Here is a 14,175-nt window from a genome sequence, read left to right on the forward strand (position 1 = left end):
GTTTCCCTAAACATGGCTCTTCTGCCCCTTTTATTTGAACCTATAATTAGACTATACTTGTTAAATATATGTCCCAGATACTTAAATTTTTGGTCTGTTCATGAGCCAGTTGAGCCCTGAATATCAGCAGAGTTGAAACACCTACTGTGCAGTTTATTGGACTCACTCAGGACAGCTAACATGGAAATAATGATGGACAACATTCATCCCAAGGAACATGGAGTGTCTGCAATTGCAAGCAAGATAGTTCCATCCACTTGCCCCATGGGATCTAAGCCTCCTCTCAATTAGAAACAGAGTGAGCATCACCACCCTCAAATCCTCAAGATTCAGGAATGAACAGTGCACTAAAGTTTCTTCTTCCTTTTGAGTGGAGAGTTTAATCCATTTATATTTAAAGTCACTACTGATAACACAGGACTTTTTCTGCCATTTTGCTATTTAGACTTTGTAAATCTTATCATTTCCCCCCCTCAATTCTTATGTTAAAGCCTACTTTTATATTTATTTGCTTTTTGTGTTGTACTATATTGACTGTATGTTGGACTATATTAAATATGTCCATCTGGACATATTTTTCATATATTAATATTTTCCTTGTGGTTACCATGGGGTTAAAATTTAACATCCTAAATATATAACAATCATTTGGTTTGATAGCAACTTTCAATAGCACACATATACTTTTTCTATATCTCTCCACCCCCCCCAATTTTTTTGTACTTGTTACTACTTGTATCTTTGTATGTTGTGTGTCTAAAATTATAGGTTTATCATTTTTATACATTTGCATTTTAGCAAAATAGGAAGTAGAAGTGGAATTACATACAAACAATACACTACAGTAATACTAGCATTTGTATTTACCCAAATGTTTACCTTCATCACTGGTCAGTCTTTATTTCTTTATGCTGCTTTGAACCATTGTCTAGTATCCTTTCCTTTCTGAAGAACTCCCTTTAGCATTGCTTGTAGGGTGGGTCTATTGGTGATGAAATCCCTCAGCTTTTATTTGGGAATGTCTTAATCTCTCCCTCATTTTGGAAAGAAAGTCTTGCTGGATATAAAATTCTTCGCTGGCAGTTGCTTTTCTTCAGCACTTTAAGTGTTTCAACCCATTACCTTCTTGCCTGTATGGTTTCTGAAGAGACATCAGTCTAATTGGAACTTTCTTGTACCTAACATTTTTCTTTTCTCTTGCATCTTTCAGAAATCTCTCCTTGCCCTTTCTATTTAATAGTGTGATCAATATGTAATAGGTTATGTTTTTCTTCATGTTTATCCTGTTTGATGATCTCTGGGCTTCTTGGATGTGTATATTCATATCTTTTGCTAAGTTTGGCAAGTTCTCTGTCATTACTTTTTTGAATATTCATTCTGCCTCTTTCTCTCTTTCTTTTCCTTCTGGGATTCCCATAGCTTGTATATTCGTGTGCTTAATGGTGTCCCAGAGATGTCTTAGGCTATGTTTGCTTTTCATGATCCTTTTTTCTTCTTTCTGTACCTCAGCCTGACTCATTTCAATTGTTTTGTCTTCAAGTTCACTGATTCTTTCTCCTGCCTCCTCCAATCTGCTCTTGAAACTTTTCTGGGTGTTTTTCATTTCAGTTATTGTGGTCTTCAATTCCAGTAGTTCTGTTTGGTTCTTTTTTTTTTTATTTTTATTTTTTATTGACTTTGTAATAATATTACATTAAAAATATATATGTGAGGTCCAATTCAACCCCAACCCCCCCACCCCACCTCTCCCCCCCCCAGCAACACTTGTTCCCATCATCATGACACATCCATTGGATTTGGTAAGTACATCTTTGGGCACCTCTGCACCTCATAGTCAGTGGTCCACATCATGGCCCATACTCTCCTCCATTCCATCCAGTGGGCCCTGTGAGGATTTACAATGTCCGGTGATTGCCTCTGAAGCACCATCCAGGGTAGCTCCATGTCCCAAAGACGCCTCCACCTCTCATCTCTTCCTGCCTTTCCCCATACCCATCAGCCACCATGTCCACTTTTCCCAATCCAATGCCACCTCTTCTATGTGGACATTGGATTGGTTGTGTCCATTGCACCTCTATGTCAAGAGGAGGCTGAGATTCCACATGGATGCTGGATGCAATCCTCCCACTTTCAGTTGTAATCACTCTAGGCTCCATGGTGTGGTGGTTGTCCTTCTTCAACTCCATCTTAGCTGAGTGTGGTAAGTCCAATAAATCAGATTGTAGGTGCTTGAGTCTGTTGAGGCTCAGGACCTGGCTATCACATTGTCAGTCCAGAGATTCAAATCCCCTAAATATATCTTAAACCCCAACATTAACTGCACCTCCAGCACATTAGCATGAAAGTCTTATGAAGGAAGATCCCATCTGAGTCCAGATTCATCACACATAAACACCATTTCCAAAGAGGAGCCGTCTGACCTGGTAGTTAACCCCATCGGCCATGACCATAACTCCCATGGGTCTCTTTAGCCCTCAAAGGAACCAATATCTGGGGGTTGTATCTGCTTTATCTGTCTCTCTGACTCTGCTCAGTTGTGCATGAGGGCAAACCTTCTGCCAGCCTCCAGACTCTTTTTTAGAAACTCGTAGCCATATAAACTCATTTCTCCTTTCCATTTCCCCCTTACTTTAGGTCAAACAGCATTTTAAAGTCATGTTATTTTATGTAGACAGGGATATTCTGCTGATCCGCATTGAACCTTCCATATAAGGTCCAGTTGCATCATCAGTTGGTAGTTGATAGTGGTCCCTCGGTGCCAGGGAGGCTCATCCCCGGGTGTCATGTCCCACGCTGGGGGGAAGGCATTGCATTTACATGCTGAGTTTGGCTTCGAGACTGGCCACATTTGAGTAACATGAAGGCTGACAGGAGGAAATTCCCAGGCACAATGTTGCTCTAGGCCTTGTTCTTATTTTAGGCTTATCAGCTCACAAGCATAGTCATTAGCATCAGGGGCTCACTGTTGATTTTTGGTTCTTTTTTTAAAAGTTCTGTCTCTTTGCTAAGATTCTCATATTGCTTATTCATTGTTTTCCTGATTTCTTTTTGTTGTTCTCTGTATTTTCCTTCATCTCCTTGAGGCTTTTTAAGCTTTTTTTGCATATTGTCTTTTTTCTTTGTTTCTCTCTCTAGGAGGCACTGGAAACTGAACCTGGGACCTCCCACATGGGAGGCAGGCACTCAACTGCTTCAACCAGTCTGCTCCCTGCTCATTTGTTTTTGTTTGTTGTCTGCTCATTGTTTTTGCTCATTGTCTGCTTGTTGTTTATTTGTCTTCTTTAGGAGGCACTGAGAGCTGAACCAGGACCTCCCATGTGGAGGTGGGCACTCAACTGCTTGAGCCACATTTGCTCCAGATAATTTTTTAAAAGTCTTTGATATGTCCATTTTCTGGTCTTCTTTGTGTTTTCTGGATTTTTATCTTCTTCCTTTAGATGGGCCATCAATTCCTGTTTCTTTGTTTGTCTTGTACTCTTGTTGGACTCTGTATATTTTAATATTTTAAAATGCTAACTTTGGGGAAGAGGATGTGGCTCAAGTGATTGCGCTCCCACTGGCACAATGAGCTAGTAAGGCAAGCTGATGCAACAGGATGATGCAACAAAGAGACACAAAGAGGAAAGACAATGAGAGACATAACAAACCAGGGAGCTGAGGTGGCTCAAGTGATTGAGCACCTCTCTCCCACAAGGGAGTTCCCAGGTTCAGTTCCTGGTGCCTTCTAAAGAGAAGACAAGCAGACACAGAGAGCACACAACAAATGGACACAGAGAGCAGACAATGAGTGCAAACAACAAGGAAGGGGGAATAAATAAATAAATCTTAAAAAAAAAGCAATTTATATTAAAAAAAAAAGGTGTTAACTCTGGGATTTATTCCCTAGGATGTTTGCTTCTTGATTTTGCAACCAGGTGGTGATAAGACTGAGATTTTCTTGAGCTTCAGCCCTCTTATCAGGCAGGTCTGCCCAAGGTGGGGGGAGGGAGGGAGGGAGGGAGAGGGGGGGAGAGAGAGAGAGAGAGAGACACACCCCTAAGTAAGGGGCAAGACAGGATAAGGGCAGAAAAATAGGCCTATATTCTATCATGGCTGATTCTACCTAAAGTGCGACTCAGAAAGAGAAAGAAATCTCTAAGTGTGCCCTCCCCTTTTTCCTGCACTATTGCCTATGATGTGCAAGATGGGCATGTTAGAATGGCAGTGTGGCAGTTACTGGGATGTTAGTTGTTTGAGAAAGCACCCCACCCTTTATGCTGCTTCACAAAAAAAGCCACATTCCAAGGTGCTTCCTTTGCCTTAGCTATTCATTTTGATCAGATGAAATGTTCTTTCAGCACCAAAATTTAGATCCTACCTCCCCCTCTTCTGTCTTATAAAAGTGTTTCCAGATTGTAGTTCTTGATGGGGTGGATAGTTCTTTTCTCCCTTCTGCTCATTTTCATTTATCTTTGTTTTCTATTGTTCTTGCCTTTTTTTTTCTATTTCAGTTAAATTCCACATTGCTTTGTGTTTCTACCTTTTTCCCCCCTTGCTACCATTATCACTCCTCAGCCCACTTGACATTGTTTCTTTTGCTTTACCCTCCCCATTGCAGCATCATCCTTGTGTCTTTTTCCCTCTTGCCTTATGTACACTTTTAAAAAATATATATTTTTTATTAAAAAAAATATTTAGATTATGTAAATGTTACATGAAAATATAGGGGATTCCCATAGGCCCTGCTCCCTACACCTCCCACATTTTCCCACATTAACAACATCCTTCATTAGTATGGTACATTCATTAAAATTGATGGAAACATTTTGGAACATTGCCACTAAGCATAGATTATAGTTTACTTCATAATATACATCCTCTCCTGCACAATTTTGTAGGTTTTGGCAAGATATGGAATGGCCTGTATTTGTTGTTGTAATGTCATTCAGGACAATTTCCAAGTCCTGAAAATGTCTCCATATTTCACCTGTTTTTCCCTCTTCCTGCCCTTAGAACCTCCAGTGGCCATTGCCTCCACATCAATGATATAATTTCTTCCATTGCTGATATCACAATAAGTCTATAGTAGAATAACAGTAAGTCTACTTTAGTCCATAGTTCCTTCCCCAATCCTGAGGGTTCTGGGATCGTGTGCCCACTCCACCTCTAATTGAGAGGGGCCTTTGATCCCATGGGGCAGATGGATGAGACTCCCTTGCTTACAGTTGTAGACTCTCTCGGTTCCTTGGGATTGTCATTGTCCATCACCTCCTTGCTAGTTGTCCTGGGTGAGTTCAATTAACTTGAGAGTAGGTGTTGCAACTCTGTTGAGATTCAGGGCCTAGCTGGCACATGGACAGCCCAAAGATTTTAGTTTCTTTAGTCTAGGATTTTACACCAATCCATCCTAGTACTAATTATAGCTTCAAATAGAAGGGTCAGAAGAGCCATGCTTAGGGAAATCACAACTGAGTCCAACTCTGTCACATGGGGGAGTGTAAATTCCATAGTAGGGCCCACTGGCAAGGCATCAAACTCCTGAGTTATCTTCCCAGACTATAGTGTCTGAATGTTTCCAGAGCCTTCACAAGCCCCATTATTTGAGGTAGTACTTACTTTGGCAGTCAGTGAGATCCTGCAGAAACACACATAAGCGTAACCTCTGGAATGACCTCCTGACTCACTTTGAAGTCTTAGTCTCAAGATCTTTTTTTAGTTGCATTGCTAGTTGGTGCTTGGTAGTAATCCCTTGGTGCTTGGTTTATCCCTGTGAGTCATGTCCCATGCTGGAAGGTAATGCATTTATATGCTGAGTTAGGCCTAGAAAGAGGCCACATTTGAACATGGAGGCTTTCAGGAGGTAACTCTTAGGTACCCTATAATACTAGGCTAAGTTTCAATTTCAAGAGTAAAGATTCATAAGTACAGTCATCAGTATTAAAATAGGGCCCACAACGGACCATCGTCCTTCAGTAGTCATTGCCCCTGTACTTAGGAGATTCTTGCTCTTCCATTAGGGAATGTGGCAGATCTTCCCAGGATGGGAATTCGATGTTCTTGCTGTCATTGTGTGAATCTCCACCCACCCGTGACAATGCCCCATGAACAATTGAACACATTTATATGCCTTATGTGTATCCCCAGGTGAACCTCCTCCCATGTATCCTCCATTTGACACCCTGTACAAATGATCCTCCTCTGTTATAGTTGTAACCCCTCTGTGATCCAAAACTTCTTAAAAAATGGAGCCAATAAAATAGTCAAATGCAACTAATAAGAAAATGAAATAATAATAGCCTTAAAAATAAGAAATAAAATAGAAAAAATTTAAAAAGTAAAAACATAAAGATTTGGAATAATAAAAATAATGAAAAAATATTAATAAAAATTTTTCACATTACATCTTTCATAACTGTAAGATCTATTGTCTTGTATGTATAGTGGCATTTTCTTCCGTTTATTCCCCCAGCGTCTTACATTTCTCATTTTGTCTTCAAAGAAATTTTAGGTAACTGAAAAGTCATGTACAGAATATAGGGTTCTCGGCCTTTTGGCTAAGATCAAGTGTAGTATCTGTTCTTATCAGTTCCGTACACTTTTTTGGGGGCTGAGGCTGGGGCTGAAACAAATTTTCCTTGTACTCCCTCCTCTTGGCCATGCTGCCTCCCTGATTCTCTGTTTTCTGCTGGAGGTTCACGTTTTCCATGCTGTGATGCGGCTGGCTTTTACCTACCTTTGCTCTGATTTATGAAGGAGAAGATTATCAGGCCCTGAAGGTGTTCTGTAGTTGAATTTGATGGCTGCCTGGAAAGAGAAGAGAGGAGAGAATGGAGGAATGTGGATATTGTGGTTGTGGGCATTAGGGAATGCTGGGGAGAGTTGATTGATTCTGATCTGGTTTGCTTCCCTAAAGGCTCTGCCAGTCCCTGGAGAAGGAAGAGGGTTCATTTAGGGGACAGAGGTAGCAGCTCTTCTTGATTAGTAGCTTTAGGCAGTGGGAAGCATATGGGATGGAGGGTGAAGATCTGCTGGCCCCAGGTCTGTTGGGTGATAGGGCCCAGATCAGGTCGCCTATTGTTAGGGGTTGTTTTAGTTTACCAGAGGACTGCTGATGTGAAGTACCAGAGATGGGTTGGCTTTTATAAAGGCGATTTTTATTTGGGGTAAACACTTACAGTTTTAAGGCTGTGAAAAGTTAAAATTGAGGCACCGTAAGAGGTGTTTTCTCACCAAAGTCAGATGCCATGTGGGAAAGCAAGATGGCCGCCCTTCTCTGCCGTGGTCTCAGCCTTTCCTTCTGGGCTCACCATATCTTGGACCCCAGCTCCCAGAGTTCAACTGTGAGTAAGCAGGCATATAGCAGGACATCTCTCCTCCTGAGCTGCCCTGTGGACCCAGCCTCTTGGGGGCTTTGTGTTTAAGCGACCCTCTAGTCCTTTCTCACATGGCTGGATCAACTAAGGCAAATATCCTTTTCCTATGTCTGTGTGTTTCTCTGTGTTTCTGTTTAGATCAGACCCAGCAAGGGGTAGAGATTCAACCTGAGTCATGCCTCATTGACACAGTCCTATCAAAAGCCCTAAAGTGATCTTATTGAGTAATCGTATCAAAGGACCCTCAACCTAATTTAATGCAATCAAAGGTTATCACATCCACAGGAATAGATTAGTTTATTATTTTTTAAAAAATTTATTTTTAAGCCATAGATTATGTAAATGTTACATAAAAAATATAGGGCATTCCCATATGGTCCTCTCCCTCCCCCTCCCATACTTTTCCACATTAACATCCTTCATTAGTGTGGTACATTTGTTACAGTTGATGAACACATATTGAAGCATTGCTGCTAACTATGGATTATAGTTTATATTATCCTTTATACTCTGTCCCACCAATTTTGTAGGTTATGACAAAATGTGTAATGACCTGTATCCATCGTTGCAGTGTTATGCAGGACAATTTCAATGTCCTGAAAATGCCCCCATGTTACGCCCTATTCTTTCCTCTCCCTCCTCTCAGAATCTCTGATGGCCACTGCCTTTAGATCAGTGATAAAAGCATTATCTTTCTCTTTTTGGGATTCATAAAATAATCTCAAACTGCCACAGGGGTCTTCAGTGTCCTTACCTGAAAAGGAAGGACCTTTAGTCCAGATGAGCTCCAAAGCTTCTTTCAGCTCTATATTTTATAAATGTCTGAATCTAAGCTTCTATCAGTGAGGGTTCCCTGATTGTTTTATCTTTCGATGAATATTACTCAGTTTCTTAGATGCATTTATTTAAGGATGTTTTCTGGCCTGCAGGCTGCGTGAGTGTGTGTGTATGTGTACGAGAGGTCAGAAGGGGTGTTCTGGGCATCGATGCTAGTCTGATGAAACAGACAAAGAGCATGGCTCCTTGCTTTTGCGTCCTCATAAGAGGGACTTCCTGTGGAATCCAGGGACTAGGTGGTCTACTCCAAAATAAGAATACAGGTGGTGTGCCTCTGTTTCTCGTCATGGAGTGATCAATTCACGGAGACTTACAGTTCTTTGCATTCCTGATAGTCTTGCTTTTGATTTGCCATGTTCATTGCCTTTGGCTGACCCACATTGACCTTCAGACCATGATGGGTTTGTCATAAATTTTAGGACTTCAAGTATTAAATAATAATCCTGTGAGGTTACTGTCTGTGTGGCTTCAACCCGAATCTGTAGTTTCTTCAGATTCACTAGTTGAAGAACTGCCATTGCTACTGTATTGTAAATGAGGTTGGGGGAATTTTCTCTTAGCCTATTAGTGACTTTGGTAACTGAAAGTAGGAAAGCAGAGACTGTCCTAGAGTTAGAGGGGAGTTAAGAGACATGTATTAGTCAGCCAAAGGGGTGCTGATGCCAAGTATCAGAAATCTGTTGACTTTTATAAAGGGTTTTTATTTGGGGTAAAAGCTTACAGTCACCAGGCCATAACGTGGCCTCACCAAAGTCTGTCACGATGTGTTGGAGCAAGATGGCTCCTGACATCTGCAAGGGTTCAGTCTTCCTCTTCCTCTTAAGGCTCCATGGTCCCAGCTTCTTCCAGTATCAGCTGTAGGCTGGGATAAGTCTCCTCTCTCCCAGTGCTCATTTCTCTCCAGGCTCAGCTGCTTTGCTCTCTCCACAAGGCCAACTATAGACTATCAGGCTAACAGCTTGTCTTTCTTCATGGGGCCTCTGCCGTGTCTAATAGAGCCTTCCTTCTCTTTCCTCATGTATCTGTTTCTTTGTGTGTTTACTTCCGGGGGGCTCCAGTATCAAAACTCCAACTTCCTTCTCTGTCCTGTTTTCTCTGTGACTCCCCATCTACCAAGGGCACAGAGACTCAACCTCCTGCTGATGTGGCCCAAAGCCCTAATCATAATTTAATCAAATAAGAGTGAAACCTCTGAAGTTAATACAATCTAATGCACCCAGAAGAACAGATCAGTTTACCAGCATAATCTAATATCTATTTTTGGGATTCATAAACAGTACCAAACTGCTATAAGATGCTAGCAGATGGTTGAAGAATCCTTTTTTTTTTTTTAAATGAAATATAATGTAGAACTTTAATATATAAGCCTGGTAAAAATTGTTTTTATATTAAATGTATTCTTCAAATTTTAATTTATTACATTTATTAAATCAACGAGAACAATGAATTAGCCTGGCAGTTTAGGTCTTCTCCAATGTATTAAAATTGATAAATAATACACTTATGTGAGTGCAGCCATTTTAGATAGAAAAATAATTGAAAACGTATTTTCTAAACTGAAATTTCAGTGGAATGTTTGTGAACTCCCAACACCCCTCCATTAGATCCTATGATTCCTCCTAATCTCAGGTTGAAAAACACTAATACAGAGAATGAAAATAAGCATTCAACCCAAGGAGTAGGAAATAATCCAAAGGGAACAGATAAGGGAGAAATTAATTAACAAAAAGCTTGTCTAGATTCACTTGTTTTTTAGATCAAAGCAATCCATCTAGAATTATCTACCAGGGAGTATAGATTGTAGACGCTCAAGATCAGATAGACCCTTAAGTTACTTAGCACCATTCTCTCTTCGAACAAATGAGCAAAACAGAAAACAAAAATTCCGTCCCCTGGTAGTGTTTACTCATCCCCAGCTGAGGCACTGCTATCACCTCTGGACGTTTTTGATCCTTAGAAGGCTCGTACTGTAGAGTTGAACTCTCCCCTGTCCTTCCCGCCATTGTTCTGTGCTCTCCCGTGGGGCCTGCAGGACTTGTCTAATCCCTTGTCTGCACATGACCTTCAGATATTTGCATGGGTGACCATGCACCTATGAGTCTTCTGTTGTTCTGTGGCAAAACAGTTCCAGTTCCTTCAATTGTTCCTTACATGACAACGTGGTTTTTGAGTCCCACTGACAACCTTGTCATTTTCCTCTGAATGTGTTGCCAGTTGTATCTATATAAAAGTACTGAATGGCCCAGGTGTGCCTGACTGGTACAGAGCAGAGCTGGACCATATCCTTTCTTAATGGAGTTACGAGATTTTCATCAATGTGGTGTAGAGCAGATTTAGTGTTTTGGGGTATTTGTCTCAGTGACTCATGCGTAGATGATTGTTGACTAAAATCCCAATTGCTGCCCATTGGTGTTAGTGTTAAACTGCATTTTGCTTCATTCTGTATTTATGCATTACTTATTTGGGGACCAATTGCAGGTCCTTTATTCCTTCAGGAATATCAGGGTAATTCAAGAGTGGAGATTATAATTTAAGTCTTTTTTACCCAACCCAGTACATTTCCCATTACAGCCTGCTGTTTAAAGAGTCAGATCTTTATTCTTAAATTCTAGGAGAAGTTTAATTTCACAGAATCTGTAAGTTAGTAATTTTAAGAGGAAGCTAGCTGAGGAGGTTTTTTTAGCCAGCTTCTGGTCTTGCAAGGAATCTGGAGTCATTTACTGACCTCTGCCATGAATTGTTTTTCACTCAGTTCAGCTGTGTTCCAGAAACAAAGGCTGTTTTGATTCTATAGTGGTGAATCATTCCATCAAGTGTGAAAGTCATTGAGAAGTTTGGATTTGTGTGTTTGTTTTAAGTGATTTGCTGAGTTTGATGCAGATGTTTGAATAATGGGTAGCTTTTATAAATATCAATATATACATTATATTTATGGAAAGTGTTCCTTTTGATAAGTAATTTTATTAATTGTATTTTTAGATTTTTTATATCCTTGACAGTTTTTGGTCTGCTTGTTGTATCAGCTATTGAGAAAGGCTTACTGAAGTTTCCCATTGTAATTGTAGATTTGTTTGTTTTCCCTTTGGGATTGGCTAATTTTTGTTTTATATCTTTTGCATCTAGGTTATTAGGTGTACAAAGATTTAATATTGTGATTTAATTACTACAAAATATTCCTCTTTGTTTCTAGGAGTATGTCTTGCTTTAAAATCAACTTTCATATTATTTTGGCTACATTAGCTTTCCTTTGGTTAATGTTGCATGGCGTACCATTTACCATCTATTTACTCTCAAACTTTTTGTATTTTTATTTTTAAAGTTTATCCCTTGTAAGTCACATATAGACATTGTTGTCAGTTTTGGATTTTTAAAATAATCCATTCTGGTAGTATTAGTCTTGTATTTGGAACATTTAGCCCATTAACTTTTTTCCCTTCTTTTTATTTTTTAAAGCAGTTGTAGGTTCGCAGAAGAATCATGTAGGAATTGCAGTGTTCTCATATATGCTACCCACCTTACACAATTTTTCCTATTGTTAGCATTTTGCATTAATGTGGTACTTTTGCTACAATTGATGAACCAGTATTATTATAATTATATTATTAACTATAGACCATAGTTTACCTTAGAGTCACTCTTTGTGTTGTATACTTCTAGGGTTTTAAAAAAATGTATTGTGGTAACATGTATACAATATAGATTTCCCTTTTTAACCACTTTCATTTATATAATTCAGTGGTGTTAATTACATTCACAATGTTATCGCCACCATCACCACCATTGCCACCATCATTGCCAAATCTTTTCCATTTCCCCAAACAGAAATGCTATACCAGTTAAGCATTAACTCCCCATTCTCCACCCCTAACCCTGTAGTACATTTACATTTAATATAATGGCCAATATAATTTGGTTTATATCTATTATCTGTTCTCTATTTGAATATTCTTGTATTATGTTCATTTTTCTTCTGTCTTGCCTTCTTTTTGATTAATCAAATATTTTCTATGTTATTTTTGCATATAGCCTGTTAGTTATACATTCTTTTTTTCTTTTCAGATTAATTTAATTTAATTTAATTATTTCTCACTCCCACCCCCATCGGTCGTCTGTCCATTCGCTGTGTGGTCTTTCTGTGTCTGCTTGTATTCTCATTAGGTGGCTCTGGGAACTGATCCTGGGACCTGCTGGAGTGGGAGAGAGGCAATCTTTTTCTTGTGCCACCTCAGCTCCTTGTTCTGCTATGTCTTCTCATTCTTCTCTCCTTTGTATCTCTTGTGTTAATCTTGCTGCTCCAGCTCTCTGCATCGGTCGGCACTCCTGTGCGGGGTGTCAGTCCCATGGGGTGGCACTCCCACATGGGCCAGCACTCCATACGGGCCAGCTCACCTTCACCAGGAGGCCCTGGGCATCTTTTACTATTCTTTTAGTGGTTACCCTCAAGTTAAAAAGTGTGTATTTGAACTATCATAACTATAATAAGTTAACACTTCTGCCACTTTCCCGACACTGCTGGATACTTTAATCCCATCTACCTTTTAGATGATTGCTACTATACTTTGTAGTTCTACGTGTGTTTTAAACTCCATGACATTGTAATTATTTTTTCATGTGTTCAACCTTCATTATATTTACTCACACTGTTTCCTGTTCCACTGTTCCTCACTCCCTCCTGCATTTTCATTTCCCCCGAGATCATTTTTCGCTGCTTGAATAATTTCCTTTAGTATTTCTTTTAGTGCTGTCCTGTGACAATGAATTCCTTCAGGGTCCTCCAGTGGTGCAGTCAGTTAGTGTGTGGTACTTATAAGACAATGAATTCCTTCAATATTTGTGTTAACTGTTTTAATTGTGAAGACTATTTTTGATAGGTATGGAATTTTAGGTCATCATGTATTTTCTTTCCCCCCTTTCAAGATATCATTCCATCATCTTCTGGTTTCTGTCTCTTCTCTGAGTTGTTCTCTTGTCTCTGGAATTTTATTACATTTTCTTCACTGTTTTCACAGTTGGCTGATACCTTTAAGAATATGACTTTTAAATTAGCCTGTCTTTCCTTTTAGCTGTCAGCAGGAATGCTGGCCTGTGGAAGTCAAGTTCTTCCTACCTGGATCTGGAAGCCATTCCTTCACCAAGGGCTGGTTCTTCCAAGTCTTTTAAGTCATTTTAGTTTCCCTTTCTTTTTTTTTTTTTTTTTAAAGATTTATTTATTTCTCTCCCCTTCCCCACCCCCCCAGTTGTCTGTTCTCTGTGTCCATTTGCTGCATGTTCTTCTTTGTCCGCTTCTGTTGTTGTCAGTAGCATGGGAATCTGTGTTCTTTTTGTTGCGTCATCTTGCTGCATCAGCTCTCCGTGTGTGCGGCACCATTCCTGGGCAGGCTGAACTTTCTTTCATGCTGGGTGGCTCTCCTTACGGGGCGCACTCCTTGCGTGAGGGGCTCCCCTACACGGGGGCACCCCTGCGTGTCAGGGCACTCCTTGCGCGCATCAGCACTGCGCGTGGGCCATCTCCACATGGGTCAAGAAGGCCCGGGGTTTGCACCGCGGACCTCCCATGTGGTAGATGGATGCCCTATCCATTGCACCAAATCCGCTTCCCTAGTTTCCCTTTCTTAACAAGTGACATTCTGATGTGTCCCCTGAATTTAACCAATTTGTAGTCCCTTGCATTTTGTTGATTTAGTTTTGGTTTTGAATGATAAATTTGAATAATCTTGATAGTATATTATAAAAAAGTAAGAAGTTTTTAAGCATGCTTTCAATCAGTAGCTCTTAACCTTTTGAATCACATGCTCCTCATAGCCTTCTAAGAATCTCTGACTAAAAGACTCTCATCCAGACAGGTGTCTAATATTTGCATGTGTCTGAGCAATATGAAGGGACATTTCCCTAGCACCCCCAACTCCCACCAGTTGGTGTCAGGATAAGAGCCCCTGCCTGAAACTACAGTTTAAATGTTGAGTTAAATGTAAACGTGTAGATAAGT

General features: G+C 40.1%; 1 protein-coding gene and 1 pseudogene across 2 annotated transcripts in view; both read left to right on the forward strand.

Moving 5' to 3' along the window:
* The window catches only part of ARHGEF28 (Rho guanine nucleotide exchange factor 28), a 346,092-nt gene that overhangs the window by 114,734 nt on the left and 217,183 nt on the right, over positions 1-14,175 (forward strand). The window lies entirely within an intron of this gene.
* LOC111762909 (U2 spliceosomal RNA) lies at positions 6,513-6,625 on the forward strand (annotated as a pseudogene).

This window comes from Dasypus novemcinctus, chromosome 2 (assembly GCF_030445035.2).
Source record: "Dasypus novemcinctus isolate mDasNov1 chromosome 2, mDasNov1.1.hap2, whole genome shotgun sequence".
NCBI classification, from domain to species: domain Eukaryota; kingdom Metazoa; phylum Chordata; class Mammalia; order Cingulata; family Dasypodidae; genus Dasypus; species Dasypus novemcinctus.